The sequence below is a fragment of the Scyliorhinus canicula genome, chromosome 8 (assembly GCF_902713615.1).
Source record: "Scyliorhinus canicula chromosome 8, sScyCan1.1, whole genome shotgun sequence".
Taxonomy (NCBI): domain Eukaryota; kingdom Metazoa; phylum Chordata; class Chondrichthyes; order Carcharhiniformes; family Scyliorhinidae; genus Scyliorhinus; species Scyliorhinus canicula.
In genome coordinates this window covers 71,369,613-71,387,552 of record NC_052153.1, presented here as the reverse complement: position 1 = coordinate 71,387,552, position 17,940 = coordinate 71,369,613, and positions in this window count along the sequence as shown.

The window sequence follows — 17,940 nt, the reverse complement described above, 5'->3', positions numbered from 1 at the left end:
CCACCTACCCTGCACATCTTTGGGTTGTGGGGGTGAAACCCACGCAAACACGGGGAGAATGTGCAAACTCCACACAGACAGTGACCCAGAGCCAGGATCGAACCTGGGACCTCAGCGCCGTGAGGCAACAGGGCTAACCCACTGCGCCACCCACCCTAGTAGTGTTGGCCTCGGTGCCATGCACTGCCGGCGACATCTCCTGTACCCATAGCCTGTGGGACTTCTCCAATCGGCTATGGACCCATAGTGTCACTGACATCTCCCTCTGAGTGTCCCGGCCGCACCTTAATGTCTCCATCAGCTCCGGGATAGCCTGTTTCAGAGGCTCAGCATCTGTCTGGGACCCAACTGGGTCCTGGGATCCAGCAGACCTCCAATTGCTGTCTTGCCTGGACATTACTGCCTCCACCTAATGTGCATCAGCAGCTGTGTGGTGCTCACCAGATTGTGCCTCAGAAGCCTGTCCACTAATGTTGCCCACTGAGGTGTGTGTCTCTGCACTGGTGGAGGGTGGGGATGACAGCTGTGGCGCCTCGATTGTGACATCCTCAGCTCCACTCTGAGGTGGTCTAATGGGAGGCAGGAAATTAGGCCACTCTGGATGGGCCAGCGACATTGGCTGGAGGACCTGCAGGAGGATGGACATGTAGTCAGTGGGAGGGATGGATTAGTCTGGAAGGCAATCACTACTCACGTTTGACAGGTCCTCCGGGTGGGGACCTGTGGCATGTGGCAACCACTGCATTGGTGACCGCTCTGTCCTCGGCCACCGCTGTCACCACCAGGGTCTGTTCTTTGAAGATCGTTAGGATTCTTATGTCCGCACCCCTTCACCCAGAGGGCCCAGACCGGTGGATGTGGGAGAGCTTCTCCTACGAAGACTCAGAGGGGGCATCGTTAGCCACACAGGTGGTTCAAAGTGGTGGTGGGGAGAGGAAGCTGGTGAAGGACGACTTGGGGGGGGGGGGGGGGGGAAGGGAGAAGGTGTGTGAAGGGAGGGGCTGTGAAGGGAGGGTTGGGGGCACATGGAGGGTTCGTGGAAAGGTGGATGTTCGCGTGTGGGTGGAAAGGTCGCGGCAGGGGGACAGTGGTGTCAACCCATGCGTGTGGCCTGGTGTGGCTTCTTGCGGAACTGGAGGCCAGTCCTCCTGGTCAGGCTTCCTGAGTTGATGTCTGCTGCCACTTCGTCCCAGGCAGCACTGACTGCCTTGTGGCTCACCTTCTGGGACACTTAGGGAACAGGACATCCCTCCTGGCCTCAACCGCATCTAGGAGTCTCCCCTGGTCCCTGTCTCCAAATTTCAGTGCCAGATGTCTCGGTGCCATTGTTATGAGCTGAGTGGGGTTGGCTGTGCAAGTGCTGTTTAAGTGCTGCTCGACCTTGTTAGCGGGGGGCTGGCAAGCATGGTCTTGGCGAATCGGCTGAGAGTCTTCATTTGCGGCATGAAGCCCGTGGGGCCTTGTTAAGTGGACCAATTGTATTGCCTCGCCAGGCCGAGCGCCGGGAAGCTCGCGGCAGTTCCCACATGCTACCACACTTTCATCAGCAAATTTGGCTACAATGCAGTCTCTCCCTTCAACCATGTCATTAATATAGATTGAGGATCCAGCACTGACCTCTGAGCCACTCCACTGCTTGACAACCTGAAAATAACTAATTTTCCTGAGTCTCGGCTTCCCCTTTATTAACCAATCCTCAATTCATGCTAATACATCACCCCGAATATCATATGCTCTTATCTTGTGTAATGACCTTTTATGTGACACGTAACTGAGTCCTTTTTAGAAATCCAAATACACTTCATCTATTCTTAAACTGCTTGTTACTTCCTCAAAAAACTCTTAAGAGCACATGGTATTCGTGGTCATCTATTGACAGGGATAGAGTTATTGCATTTGCTGTTTTCCAATCTGCTGGGACCTTTCAATAATGCAGGAAACTTCAGATGATTACCAATGTATTCACTAGCTCTGCAGACATTTCTTTCAAGATGTTAGAATGCAGGCCATCAGGTCCCAGGGACAGATCAGCCTTTAGTCCCACTAGTTTTCCCAGTACTTTTTCTCTATTTAGTTCAGTTATATTGCCTATTCTCATTCCTCTGACCAATATATTTCACTTCACACTTCTCTGACTGAAATGTTATCTGTCCGTTTCACCAGTCTGTCTCTGGCCCCCTGAAGCCTGTTACTCCCATTCTGATTATTTGCTACATTTCCAAGTTGTATATTATTGGCAAACATCCAGACCACTGACTCATGGGAAATTGTAAATCTCTCGTCTGAAAAACTGTTCACCACTACTCATTGCTTTTAACTCTTTGATTGTATCCATGCTCCCATTTGTCCCTTTTATCCTGTGGGCTTTAGTTTTGTTAACATGTTTACTATGTGGAACTTTGTCAAACGCCTTTGAAAAGTCCTGACACACAGTATAAGCCGTACTATCCTCATCAAAGAACTCAATCCACGCTGCCTTTTATTTATCAGCCGACAGTTTTGAAATGCCATTTGGTGATCCTGTATGGGCTTAGTAGATATGTCTTCACAGGATATCTCTTGCTGTCTAGGGTCTATCCTCAGGGGTCTCTGTTTACAAAAAAGGAGTTGACATTAAAATGAGGATGAGGTGAAATGTTTTCACTCAGAGGACTGTGAGTATTTGGAACTCTCCTCCTGAAAAGATGGCGGAAGCAGAGGTGGATAGATTCTTAGTAAGTATTCTTGGGGGTGATAGGTTATCAGGAGTAGGTAGGGTTGTCAGGAGTAGGTGGGGTTCACAAGAGTAGGTGGTGTTGTCAGGAGGAGGTGGGATGCAGATTTTACGCTGCTATCAGATCAGCCATGGTCTTATTAAATGGCACAGCAGGCTCCAGGGGCTAAGTGGCCACTTTCTGCTTCTTGTCAATGTGCACACATTTTGAGGACTGGAGTGAAGATCTGAGGCGGCTTGGACTGCTGGAGGATGAAGGATTCATGACAGCTTCCCCTAAAGTGAGGGCACATATGGAGGAAACTTCTGTTGTGGTCACAGATCATTTGAAAGTTGGGGGAATCCAGTGAAGGCAGCAATGCCCCCTGTCCCTGTGAGACCTGGTCTGTTGTGCACTGAATGTGCTCTTCAGGTCTGGCAAAGAAGGCACCAGTCATTTGTGAGACACAGAAGTGTGCAGCTGTTTCTGAGATGCCATGCAATAACGCAGTTAATCCTTGGAAGGAACCAGAAGCAAAGAGTTCAAGGTCACAGTGACTTTGATGGCTACCAGCAGGGTGTGGTGACCAATACTGTGACGTGTTGAATAATCACTAGTTTTCCGTCATCTTGAGGTAACTTTATCTGTGGCGGTAAATCCTATGTTGATGCTTGGGCCTCCCGTTTCTGCCTCTCTTGTCTCACATGTGTTTTTACGCTGTTGGAGGTTCCACCTTTCCTGAGGAGGGTATTGCCCTTCAAGATGCAAAATCTGACCACCGTGCTCCCATTGTCAGCTACAGCATTCCTTTAGGACAGGTGGTTTCCCAATTGTCTTTGAAAGCCTTACCCCCTGGCAGCATGAGGACAGAATAGCAGGCCAGAGATCTCTGTTAAATACCTAAGCACTTTCAGCCCATTCTCCCAAACCCCTGCATTGCCAAGGGCAGCCTCTTACCAAATGCTGAGGCCGCCATAGCCCCACTGACCTCTTATGGGACCTCAATGAGGAGATTAGGATTGCAGTCTTACTCTCTTCCCCACCATGATTAACATTGTGCTATCAGCAATTTTGAGCCACCGACCTCAGTTCCTGACCACAGAGTAGGGTTGAATTCAGTCCACAGTGCTTACCAGTGGCACTTCAACAGGCTTACAACTCCTGATTTTACTATGAACCAAATCTCCCCGTGTACTGTGAAGTGCCAATAAAAATAAACAACCTAATTTCATCTGAAGCCTACTTGTGACAATAAGCGATTTTCATTTCACTCATAATATGAAGGCGCTTTGATAAGTGGTCTGCTGAGCATTGCATGATCAGTTAACTATTTCAATTAAAATGCAAACCACCACATTAAAACAATGTAAAATGTTACAACCAAATATTACAACCCATCTCCCCACCCCCATTGGAAACTAGACGTGCTTTGTGGTGTAAATTAACTGTGAAAAACACTTAACAGTATTTATTTCAATATTCCCAGATAATTCGTACAGAATGTCCTACATTTGAACAAATATATTCAAAAGAATGTGCATTGTTTTGAAAAATAGTATCTGCTGGGAAATGGGGACTTTCTTTGAGGTGGGTGGGGGGGGGGGGGTGTTTGGAGGTGAAGATGTTGCAGAAGGGGTTGGGGTGCCTCCCTCTTTCTTTGATATTTGCTGGCCCTGCCTTTTGCAGTCTGTATGGCTCAGTTTTACATTATCGGGGAAACTGGGGACTAATGGTTGAACTGAATTATACCACTCGCACATTTTATGACTTGTTCTGAGTAAAGAGTTGAGCCTTGTCCTGAAGATAAGTTAATGCGGTCACATCATTTTCAAGTTTGATTTGTAGGGCAAAAGCGAATCCAAATCTATTATAAGATATGCTGGAATGATTTGCAATATGCAGTCCTGGGAAAATAAAGTACTTTACTTCCCTCGCAGGGGCACGCCTACCATCAGAACTCCTCACTGTGAAAGAACTCGCAGATAACATGAGCTGTAAATGCTCTTGTGCAGTATTAGTACTTTTGAAAATTGGCGCCCGAGTGGTTACTGTACAATGAAAGACAGCTGCTTAATAATCTCATTCGCTCAAGGAAATCTCTGTGGCTTCAAAAACTTGAATGCATTTCAAAATATGTTGGGCAAGCCATCGCTTAAACTACTTGTATTACTAGAAACATTTTCCAAAAAAAAAGAAGATAATTTTACATTTAGTAGTGAAACTTGTCCCAGACTGAAGCTGCAATGAAATCTCAGAGGATGTGGTCTGACAAAGAATTCTTCTCCCATGACAAGCTGCTGGAATTTAGTCAAAGATTATTGCTGTTGAGATGGGCATAAAACATCTAATCAAATAATGGAAATATTAATTAATATACAATTGCTTAATCTAAATATGTTAAGAAGCTATTAAAAATGTCTCAGCTTTTCATTATATCCGCCCCACACTAAATTGTGTTCCCTAATTTAGACTGACTTCTTTCGTTCATTCCAGAAGCAGACAAAATGGCGGCAGGGCAAAGGAGATTTATTCTGATGTTCTCTTTGATGCGGATCACAGTAACCAGAGTAATTAATCCTTCCACATCTTAAAAACAGGAGTTTTGTTTTGAAAACAGACATTTAGATGTCAGGTTTCTATTTTGGAAATTTCAGCCCACCCTTTTCAATTTTAGTTTCAAATAAACATAGTTTTTGATTGGTAAATAAATATTGAGCAACATTGTACATGTGTGCGCGTGGTAAGAGAAGTTGAAGGTCACACAGATAGATTAGATAGAGATATGCAATCACAACTTTGCAAGTTGGGCAGGGTTGACTTTCAACAATCATTTTAAATATTGTTCCGCATCTCCATAAAGTATAAAAATATGGTTTTGATATGCAAATGCAACCAGGTAACAGCAATCTTTTCCAAGTTCTGAAAATATAAATAACATGAAAATATAAATAGCTTTTGAGGTAGATCATTCAAGGGGGCCCAAAGTCACCTGCTGTCAAATGAATAATTTCCAGGTAAAAATAATACCATGTCTCAAAGGTGAGGCAAAGTGACCCTGTGCACTGTGTTTCTTGGAATGCAGCAGTGCCATCTGCTGCTGAAAATTAAACAGCGACCAAAGCTGGACTTACAGCCTAAGCAATGTAATACAATGGGACATTTTACTCGCTTGATTTTGAGTATTGGCACTCCAGCGATATCACGACATTTCCACTTACTGCCATAAGAAATTAGCTGTTTGTCCACTTTGGAAAGTGACCCACTAATCAATGCTTTAACCTTACACCCAAAACAATGTTAATGGTAAAGCTTTTCATCCCGTTGCGTAGTAAATAGGTTGTTTTGGTTTAAATTTTAAAAATTGGCCAGGAAATTATTGCACACCAATTACAGGTACCAATCCAGCAAATTCAATTCCCTCCATGCGAAATGAGTGCCAATACAATCATAGCTATAGTGCTTGCACTCCAGAATTAGCTGCACCAATAGCTAAGCTGTTGCAGTACAGCTACAACATGAAAGGTTGCTTGGGTATGATCTATCGGGCAGCGCGGTGACGCAGTGGTTAGCACTGCTGCCTCACATCGCTGAGGACCCGCTCGATCCCAGCCCTGGGTCACTGTCCGTGTGGAGTTTGCACATTCTCCCCGTGTTTGCGTGGGTTTCACCCCTACAACCCAAGAATTCCGATCCTGGATGTTGTACATGCAGGCTTGGACTGTTTCAATAATGGGAATCCTTATATCTGGCCTTATGATGGAAAGAAGGTAATTGAAGCATCTGAAGATGGTTGTCCCCCAGGACTCATTTTTGCCAACCAGCCGAGTGCGCAACCCATGCCACATTCGCTTATCTTTAATGCGAAAGGGCAGCCTGCTTGGTCCTTATGATCTCACTCCTGTTAGGTTCACAGGAGAGGGCAATGCACACATGCAGACTTCAGCCAGTTCCTTTGTGCAGTCTTCATCTTTCTGAGAACAAAAAATCCAACCTCTCACATGTAGGTCATAGTGCAGGGCGATAGCAATAAAATGCTTGTTTTATTCAGCACTTGATACTCCTGGGAGATGCTACTCCAGAATGCTGACAGATTCCATGGGCTTTTGGTATGTTTTTAATGTGCTATCAGGTCAGGTACAGCAGCATAGTCTTTTCATTTGGAGTCAGCTGTAAGTTAATAACTGACTCTGGGGAAAAGGAATCTTTCAACCACCTCTTTTCATTCAAAATCTGAAACTTACATAGACCATAGAGTGCAGAAGGAAGTCATTCGGCCTATCGAGTCTGCACCGACCCACCTAAGCCCTCACTTCCACCTTTTCCCCATAACCCAGTAACCCCATCTAACCTTTTTGGTCACTAAGGGCAATTTAGCATGGCTAAACCACCTAACCCACACGTCTTTGGACTGTGGGACAAAACCCGAGCACCCAGAGGAAACCCATGCAGACACTGGGAGAACGGGCAATCTCCGCACACACAGTGACCCAGCGGGTTAGGTGGATTGGCCATGATAAATTGCTCTTAGTGACCAAAAAGTTTAGGAGGTGTTATTGGGTTACGGGTGGAAGTGAGGGCTTAAGTGGATCAGTGCAGATTCAATGGGCCAAATGGCCTCCTTCTGCACTATATGTTCTATGTTTCAGAGTGCTTTATGTGCAGGGTACGTGACCTGCTCTCTGCTGCTGCTTCTGGCCCGAAGATAAGATGACAGGACAAAAATATTAGACACGGAGATCCTCATCAGAGCTGGATTGCCAAGTATCCACACACCATGGTGAGATAACTTACCAAAGTGAACCCTCTATGGAAAGCTGAAGTCTGGGATGCTCTCCAAGGGAGCTTTACAAGGACACTAATCAGAAATTCAGGAGAAAATTCTTTCGCTAAATAGTGGGATGAATGTAGAACTTAGAATCCCCACAGTGCAGAAGGAGGCCATTCTGCCCATTGATTCTGCACTAACCCACGAAAGCACACCCTACCCAAGCCCACTTCCAAGCCATATCCCTGTAACCCCACCTAACCTGCACATCAGTAACTCAATAGCAGAGGGAAGTGGTTGAACCCAATGGTGTAGATACATTTAAGGAGTAGCTTTGAGGGAGAAGGGACTAGATGTTTATGATGAAGAATTTAGATGAGGAAGGATGGGAGGAGGCTAGAGTGGCACATAACTGCCGGCATATACTGGTTGAGCGAAATGGCTTGTTTCTCTGTTAAATATATTACATAAACTTCTGTAAAACAAAGATTACCAGTTAAGGTGGTCACAGACAACACATGAAATAGGAGTTAGCCACTTGGCCCCTCAAGCCTACTCTGCTATTCAATAAGATCATGCCTGATCTTTTGTGTTTTGAATTCCCCATCTATCCATGATAACCTTTGATTCCCTTTGCCGAGCTCTGCCTTAAAAATATTCAGTGATCCAAAGTTGCAGAACCCTCAGAAAAAAATTCTCACCTCTTTCCTAAAAGGGTGCCCCTTTACTTAGAACGGAGAGCGGTAAATGAGAAGCAAAAAAAATAGAAATCTTGGAAAACTGAAATAAGAATAGCTAAAAGGGGGTGTGAGGGGGATAGAGAAAGAGTTAAATGGTGAAAGAAATAGAGGAAAAAAGAAACTGCCAGGGCTGAAATGAGCTAGGGCCACGCCACACAGAATATCAATGGAGGCAGCCATTGACATTTTCTGGGTCGGAGAGCAATAAAGGCCTTTTCTGAAAAAAGGGCAACACTGAATTAATCTGGGGAATGCCACAAAGACTATTTTCCACATGGAGCCCAATGGTATTATTTTAAAAGATTTCCAATCCGCAGAGTAGACTGCAGGGAAAATCTTTTTTTTATAAGTCATCTGAACAAAAGACACTTTTGATACAAGAAAGACTGACTAAGTTGTAATTTAGGAAGTTTTGTCCCATACACTAGCGACAAATTAGAGCATGGCTTTCAATGTCATCATTGGTGGAGAAATTGTGATGGGAGATGGGTGTTCCACAGCACCACCTGCAGTGAGAATGCTGCAAACGCATAGAATAATCTGTTGATATATCACCAATCTACAATGGGAAAGGGTGAACGGGAAATGTATACCGTATACCAACAGGAGGAGGAATTGTGGACAGCCATGTGCTCTTTTAAAAAAAAGTACAGATATGCACATAGAGTGAAAACAGTAAAAGTGACTTGGCTGCTTATGCTGCTGTAGAAATGTTTTGAAAATCAAATTTGACAGTGTTTACATATTTAAGACTTGTCCAGTCCATTCTTTATGTGTAGATTTTTATGGGTTATAGCACGAATCAGCTCCAGTCTTCCCACGAGCTGCCAATTAGTAAAATCCAGGTCAGCACAATCTGGAAATTCCTCCTTAAAAGTAACATGTGCCAGTTCAAAATTATTCCCCAAAACACCGTGACAATGTATTTGAGGTTTCCTGAAATAAATCATGTTATATATGTGATCTTTTTTTAAAAAATAATTGTTATTGAAATTTTTTACAGAAAATATATCAAACAAACAATAAAGCACCATAATAACTGTACCACCCCCAAGTCCGTATCAACACATGTATCTCACCCCCCCACCCCTCTAAACCCAGTGAACAACAAGAGAACTTAAAAATAAATTTAAATGAAATAAGTAAACATAGTCAATGCCCCCCCCCCCCCCCCCCCCCCCCCCCGGGTTGCTGCTGCTACTGTCCCAGTACCCTATCGCTGAGCCAGAAAGTCGAGGAAAGGTTGCCACCGCCTAAAGAACCCTTGTACCGATCCTCTCAGGGCAAATTTGACCTTCTCTAGCTTAATAAAACCCGCCATGTCATTGATCCAGGTCTCCACGCTTGGGGGTCTCGCATCCTTCCACTGCAGCAAGATCCTCCGCCGGGCTACTAGGGACGCAAAGGCCAGCACACCGGCCTCTTTCGCCTCCTGCACTCCCGGCTCCACCCCAACCCCAAAAATCGCGAGTCCCCAGCCTGGCTTGACCCTGGATCCCACCACCCTCGACACCGTCCTCGCCACCCCCTTCCAGAACTCCTCCAGTGCCGGGCATGCCCAGAACATATGGGCATGGTTCGCTGGACTCCCCGAACACCTGACACACCTGTCTTTGCCCCCAAAGAACCTACTCATCCTAGTCCCGGACATATGGGCCCGGTGCAGCACCTTGAATTGGAGGAGGCTAAGCCGCGCGCATGAGGAGGAAGAATTAACCCTCTCCAGGGCATCAGCCCATGTTATATATATGTGATCTTTGATGGCGCATCCAGAATTACACGGCATCTTATTTAAATGATCCTTCACACGGATGTGAATTTGCAAATTAGCCCGAGGTATCTCGGCCCTTGAAATTAATTAGCAGCAGGGCGTGATTCTGTGGCCTCGTTACGCTCTAGCTCAAGCGAAACGAGGGCGGTGAATAACGGGAGAGGCTGAAAACAAGAACCGGGACAGGTGCCAAACGGTATGTGATACAACCGGCCCGCTCCCATAGGCGAAATCAATTATCACCACTTAAGCCCGTTTTCCATATAATCAGCGAGAGCTACCCCAGATCCAATGGCTTCCCCAACAAGCGGTCACACCGGCGCCAATTAATACTCATTATGAAAAACATGAACCTGGCGGAAGGAGCCGAGGAGTTGAATAGCCATCTTTGCTCACAGGTATAGAGCCCATGGGCGCTGGGCTTGCCACTCTAGTGGTTGGTAGGGGGTGGGCCGCCATGGAGGGTGGAGGGGGCGCTGTGGGGGAAACTGCACATGTGTACCCATTCCTGGGGTAACCCTCACTGATTGCTGAGGCCTCAGGCTGTATGGCTGAAGGCAATCGTTAATTGGGAATTGGCAATCGTGGTTAAGTGAGCACTTCACACAACCCAAGTGGATCCCAGTGGATGGGCAGGCCATGTAGCATGTGGGAGTCATTGCCTAGCATCCATGATGCATGGATATTGTGCCTGAACACTGCGGGAGGTAACACCACACTCGCAGCAACCAATGTCTGAACACCAAGGGGATGGGACACAGCTCCAGAGGGTGGGCGAATGCCATGGGGAGGGGGAGATGCCTGGGCCAAGTGTTCGGAGGTCGGCCTGCATTGCGGAAGAAGGTGACAGAGGCATCATACTAGATGTGCACAAAGAGTTTATTGTGGTTTACAATTCCCCACCCAATGGTGCTTGCCCCCTCCCCCACTCCCAGCCCCCACTCAGCCCCCTCACCCCCTACCTACCACCCCCTCAATGTGCTTTGCCCTCCTAGCTCTACCATTATGTCGAGGTGTGTCCTCTAGATGCACATCTGAGGTGGAGGCAGCCAGCTACTTATCTTGTCCCGCGGCCTCCCTGGTGGGCACCCTTTGATGGCAAGAGGCCGGAGGGCCTTGGCTCCCTTGTCAGCAGCTCATGCACAGCCGTCCTGTGAAGTGTGCTGGTTGAGAGACGCAGCCTCATCTGAGGGGTGGAACTCAGCAGAGCTGGTGGCCACCTTGGGACGAGTCCGGGTTGGCACCCAGTGTCCCCTCCTTCCACTTGGAGCGCAAAGGGCCCTGGGGTTCACCTTGGGATGGAGGGGCAGCTGATTTGAGCCCCGGTTGCCACTGCATCATCTGGCTCAGCTAGCCCGGTGGTTCCCCATGGTCCACACTATCTCAACGCCCTCGCCGATGTTCCTCAGTGACTTGGCCATGCTCTGCAGCGCGTCGGTAATGCCCACCTGGGACAAGCTCTGCCGCGCCTCGGCCACACCCATCTGAGAGCAGACATGTCCTGCAGAACCTCATCAAGTCAGCCTGGTGCTGGGTGACATCCCTCAGCGAGGCGATCATTCTGCCTGGGCCCTGAGCCATGGCCAACACGACTGCGCGACTCCTTGGACACCTCACTAATGATGCCGACATCGTGCACCAGGCTCTCCACTGCGGTCGCCAGCTTAGCAGTGTTGGCCTCAGTGCCATACATTGCCAGCGACTTCTCCTGTGTCCATAGCCTCTGGGACGCCTCCAAGCAGCAATGAACCTGCTGGAGTGTTGCTGACATCTCCCTCTGAATGTCCCAGCCGCACCCTAATGTTTCCATCAGCTCCGTGATGACTTCTTCTAGAGGCTTAGCATCAGGCTGGACCCAGCTGGGTCCTGGAATCCAGCAGTCCTTCGACTGCTGTCTCCACCTGATGTACATCAGCTGCTGTGTGGTGCTCACCAGATTGTTCCCCAGAAGCCTGACCACTAACATTTCCCACCGAGGTGTGTGTAAGTGCTGCGCTGGTGAAGAATGGGGGAATCAAACTAAGCTAGAGTCACAGACAGACTCTCGGCGGTTGTGGCAAGGACTAAGCAACATAACGGGCTACAAAGCGAAGCCGAGCAGTATCTCTGGCAGCAGTGCACCCCTCCCCGATGAACTTAACGCATTCTATGCTCGGTTTGAGCAGGTAACCAACAACCCGCTATCGAGTGCCCCAGCAGCCCATAATTCACCCATACCCACCATCACAGTTTCCGAAGTCAGATCGGCCTTCCTGAAAGTGAACCCACGGAAGGCGATGGGCCCGGACGGGATCCCTGGTCGTGCACTCAGAACCTGCGCGGACCAGCTGGCAGAGGTTTTCACAGACATCTTTAACCTATCCCTACTCCACTCCGAGGTCCCCACCTGCTTCAAGAAGACCACCATCATACCGGTACCAAAGAAGAACCAGGCAACGTGCCTCAATGACTACCGCCCGGTGGCCCTGACGTCAGTTGTAATGAAGTGCTTTGAGAGGCTGATCATGAAGCGCATCACCTCCATACTCCCGGAATGCCTTGACCCACTTCAATTCGCATACCGTCGCAACCGGTCCACATCAGATGCCATTTCCCTGGCCTTACACTCATCCCTAGAGCATCTCGAAAACAAGGACTCCTACATCAGACTGCTATTTATTGACTACAGCTCCGCCTTCAACACCATAATCCCAGCCAAGCTCATATCAAAGCTCCAAAACTTAGGACTTGGCTCTCCACTCTGCAACTGGATCCTTGACTTTCTGACCAACAGACCACAGTCAGTAAGAATGAACACCAACACCTCCTCCACAATAGTCCTCAACACCGGTGCCCCGCAAGGCTGCGTACTTAGCCCCCTACTCTACTCCCTGTACACACACGACTGCATGGCAAAACTTGGTTCCAACTCCATCTACAAGTTTGCTGACGATACGACCATAGTGGGCCGGATCTCGAACAACGACGAGTTTGAATACAGGAGGGAGATAGAGAACCTAGTGGAGTGGTGCAATGACAACAATCTCTCCCTTAATGCCAGCAAAACTAAAGAGCTGGTCATCGACTTCAGGAAGCATAGTACTGTACACACCCCTGTCAGCATCAACGGAGCTGAGGTAGAGATGGTGAGCAGCTTCAAATTCCTAGGGGTGCACATCACCAAAAATCTATCCTGGTCCACTCATGTCGACGCTATCACCAAGAAAGCACAACAGCGCCTTTACTTCCTCAGGAAACTAAGGAAATTTGGCATGTCCACATTAACCCTTACCAACTTTTACAGATGCACTATAGAGAGCATCCTCTCGGGCTGCATCACAGCCTGGTATGGCAACTGCTCGGCCCAGGACCGCAAGGAACTTCAGAGAGTCGTGAATACCGCCCAGTCCATCACACGAACCTGCCTCCCATCCATTGATTCCATCTACACCTCCCGCTGCCGGGGGAAAGCAGGCAGCATAATCAAGGATCCCTCCCACCCGGCTTACTCACTTTTCCAACTTCTTCCATCGGGCAGGAGATTCAGAAGTCTGAGAACACGGACGAACAGACTCAAAAACAGCTTCTTCCCCACTGTCACCAGACTCCTAAACGACCCTTTTATGGACTGTCCTCATTAATACTACACCCTGTCTGCTTCATCCGATGCCAATGCTTATGTAGTTACATTGTATATATTGTGTAGCCCTATTATGTATTCTCATGTACTTTCTTGAATTCTGTTCAATTCCCTTTCTTCCAATGTACTGAATGATCTGTTGAGCTGCTTGCAGAAAAATACTTTTCACTGTACCTCGGTACACGTGACAATAAACAAATCCAATCCAATCCAATCCAATTGTGCACGGCGAGTACGGTGGCATTCTCGGAGCTCTCCTCCGAGGTGTTCACCTCTGAGTCAGGAGATGGGGCCACCTGGAATGGGCCTGCAGAAGAATGGACTTGTGGTCAGTGGGAGGGATGGGTCAGTCAGTAAGACAACAACAACTCACGTTTGACAGGTCCTCCGGGTGGAGCCCGGTGATTCCTCACCTCTGACCACCCCGTCCTAGGCCATCTCCTGGGCATGCTCCTCGAAGGTGGTGAGGATCCTGATGTCTGGCACCCCTCTGCACGTCTGGGCTCTCACCCAGCAATTGTGAGCTTTTCCTGAGAATACACAGAGGGGGCATCGTTAGCTACACGCGTGGTTCACAGTGGTGGGAGGGGTGTGTTTGTGAAGGAAGGGGTTTCACGGGGTTTGAAATGGGGATGGGGCGGAGGAAAGGTTGGAGGGTTGAAGATAAAGGGGGGGGGACGCTCACACGGGGTGGAACGGTCTCGGGGGCGGGTTAGTGTCTACTCATTCATGCTGCCTGATATCATTGACCTTCTTCCTGCACTGGAAGCCAGTCCTCCTGGTTACACTCCGAGCTCACAGCCACCACCACCTCTTCCCAGACGGCACTGGCTGCCCTATGGCTGACCTTCCTGGACCCACTGGGCAACAAGCCTCCACAGCATCCGGCAGACTCCCCAAGTCTGCGCCCCCGAATCTTGGGGCTGGTCTCCTCGGCTCCATTATTGTGAGCTGTCTGGGGTTAGCCGAGCAAGTGCTGCTTAAGTGCTACTTGACCTCGTTAGCAGGGGGCTGGTGTGCACGGTCCCGGCGAATCAGCTGGCGAGCCTTCATTTGCGTCGAGAAGCCTGTGAGGCCTCATCAAGTGGACCAATTAAAGTTGAATAGCGTTGCCGGTCTCACTGGGCCGAATGCCGGGAAGCTCAGGCAATTCCTGCTCGCTACAGAAATCTTTCTGGAGAATCGCGCTGGATATATTTTTCCCTCAATTTGACTTGCACTGCAATACCGTGCAACATACCGGCTGGCAAAGGACTAGCCTTGCACTGTCAATCTTTATCTCTTGTGTATTGGATTCTTATAGAAACCTGCACCAGTTCTCCTTCCAGTTTTCCCGGTGATCATCTTGCCAAAAATGCACAGTGCTTGAACAGATTTACATTATGAGCAGTTGGCCACTCAGCCCTTTGAGCTTGCCCCGCCATTCAGGAAAATCGGATCTTTTTGTACTCTCAACTCCACATTCCTATCTACCCCTGACAACCTTCCACCTTCTTGCTTATCAAGAACCTATCTACCCCGTCTGAAAAATATGCAAAGGCTCTGCATCCACTGCCATTTGAGAGAGTTCCTAGGAGTCAGTGCCCTCGGAGAGAAAATATTTTGCTTCATCTCTTGTTTTAAACGGGCAATCCCTTCTTTTTAAGCAGTCACCCCAGTTCTAAACTCTCCCACAAGAAGAAACATCCTCTCCCCATCCACCCCGTCAAGACCCCTCAGGATCTTCTATGTTTCAATCAAGTTACCTCCTACTCTTCTAATTCCCAGCAGATACAAGCCTAACATATCCTCATAAGTCAGAAGGCAAATCGCCCATTCCAGGTATTAGTTTAGTAAACCTTCTGTTAACTACTTCCAACCCATTTACATCCTTAATAAAATAAGGGGACAAATACACTGTATTCCAGATGTGGTCTCGCCAATGCCCCAAGAGTAACCTGCCTACTTTTGTATTCAATTTCCCTTGCTGTAAATGGTAATATTCTTTCAGCTTCCCTGTTTGTTGTATCTGCTGTTCGTGATCCATGCACTTGGACACCCAAATTGTTCTGCATCACACAGCTCTGCAATCACTCTCCATTTAGATAATATGCTTATTTTTATTCTTCCTACTAGCATAGTGGTTAGCACTATGGCTTCATAGCGCCAGAGTCCCGGGTTCGATTCCCGGCTTGGGTCACGGTCTGTGCGGAGTCTGCACGTTCACCCCATGTCTGTGTGGTTCCCTCCCACAAATCCCGAAAGATGTGCTGTTAAATAATTTGGACGTTCTGAATTCTCCCTCTGTGTACCCGAACAGGCGCCAGAATGTGGCAACTAGAGGCTTTTCACAGTGACTTCCATTGCAGAGTTAATGTAAGCCTACCTGTGACAATAAAGATTATAAAAATGGACAATTTCACATATTCGCATTATACTGCATTTGCCAGATCTTTGCCCACATTACAGCGTGGACAGCATATTATCAGGGTTGACTGGCTTGTTTACAAGCTCAATTGATCCTTGATGATTTATTTAAATATAACTGCTTATTTCAGTCTTCCCCCTTCCCTATTATGATGGCTGTAATAACCTCCACAGGACATAGTGTGGGGATGATGATTTTCCCTGTGCTCCTTGTGGAGTACAAGCTCCTCCGCTAGGGGCGGGGTAGCTTACCCGTACTTGTATAAAAGGTCAGCCAGTCTGGAACCGACCGATGAGACAGAGTACCTGGGTGAGGTCCTACCAGTGTTCATGTATATAAATGTTGTTTACTTTTTGCTTATTTGAAAAAAATGAAAATGAAAATCGCTTATTGTCACGAGTAGGCTTCAATGAAGTTACTGTGAAAAGCCCCTAGTCACCACATTCCGGCGCCTGTTCGGGGAGGCTGGTACGGGAATTGAACCGTGCTGCTGGCCTGCTTGAAAAGCCAGCGATTTAGCCCAGTGTGCTAAACCAGCCCCTTTGGACTCCCTTATTAAAATGGCTTGCTCAGGGGTGGGTGGGGTTGGTACCCAATCTATGCTCTACCCACTGAATACATGCTCGGCAAGGGGCATGTAAATGCTGCTCCTGGTATCACAGATCCTGTGCTCCAAAGGGTAATCAAATGATAAAACTTTGCACAGGAGATTGGCATCAGTCAATCATGTCACACGCAACCAGCTGCCCTAAGCGATTATACAGCATTACTGTTAAGCATTGCTTCCAAAATCATTAAGAAAATGTATTGTGCCTTTTAAAAACCCAAATAAATGTCTACTAGATTACCTCATCCTCTCAATTCAATACCTACTCAAATATTTCCAAAGGTTTGTGAGGCCTAATCCATTGCTTCTAAAATCATACTATGATACCCATGTTGTTCATCAACAGAATCTCATTAAAAGCTTCAGTCACCATGGAGTGTATTCTAACTGATCGGCCATTTGCAACTTACTCTTTTGCTGGAACCATCTTTGAGATCCTCAGTTTTCATTTGGTCTTGAGACCCTTGCTATGTCAAATGTTCATTAATGACTTGGTTGAATGTCTCAAACAAAATTCCATGTTTGCACGCGATGTCAAAATTGGAGGTAGAGCAAATATTTGGCAACAATGCAGATTAACGAGGAAACAGGTAATTTAATCAACAAGGCCAAATAAGTGGCAGTTAAGAGAGGATAATTAATGAGGGCGGCATGTGGCGCAGTGGTTAGCACTGGGACTGCAGCGCTGAGGACCCGGGTTCGAATCCCGGCCTCTGGTCGCTGAATCCCTGGGTCACTGTCCGTGTGGAGTTTACACATTCTCCCCATGTCTGTGTGGGTTTCACCCCCACGACCCAAAGATGTGCAGGTTAGGTGGATTGGCCACGCAAAATTGACCCTTAATTATGGAAAAAAAATAATTGGGCACTCTAAATTTAAAAAAAAGAGAGGATGATTAATGAGGATAAATATAAAATAAATTGTCCCTTAGCAGGGAATTAAAAGGCTTAAAAGCATGTATTAAACAGAACAGTGCTCTATTTTGCTGATCACAGAAGAGGTTTAAGGAATATTAGACAAACCTATAGTTAGCACTGTTTAGTTAGTTGCATTTGCACAACAGTGTTTAAGTAGGTGAACTGTTGCTGTATAAAAACAATGAACAGATCCCATCTTATGTAGTGTACAATTCTTGGTGCCTGATAAAAAGGATTGGGTGGCATAGTGGTTAGCACTGCTGCCTCACACCATCAGGGACCCGGGTTGAATTCCAACCTTGGGTGACTGTGGAGTTTGCACGTTCTCCCAGTGCCCAGTGTCGGTGTGGGTTTCCTGTGGTGCTCTGGTTTCCTCCCATAGTCCAAAGATGTGCAGGTTAGGTAGATTGGCCATGCTAAA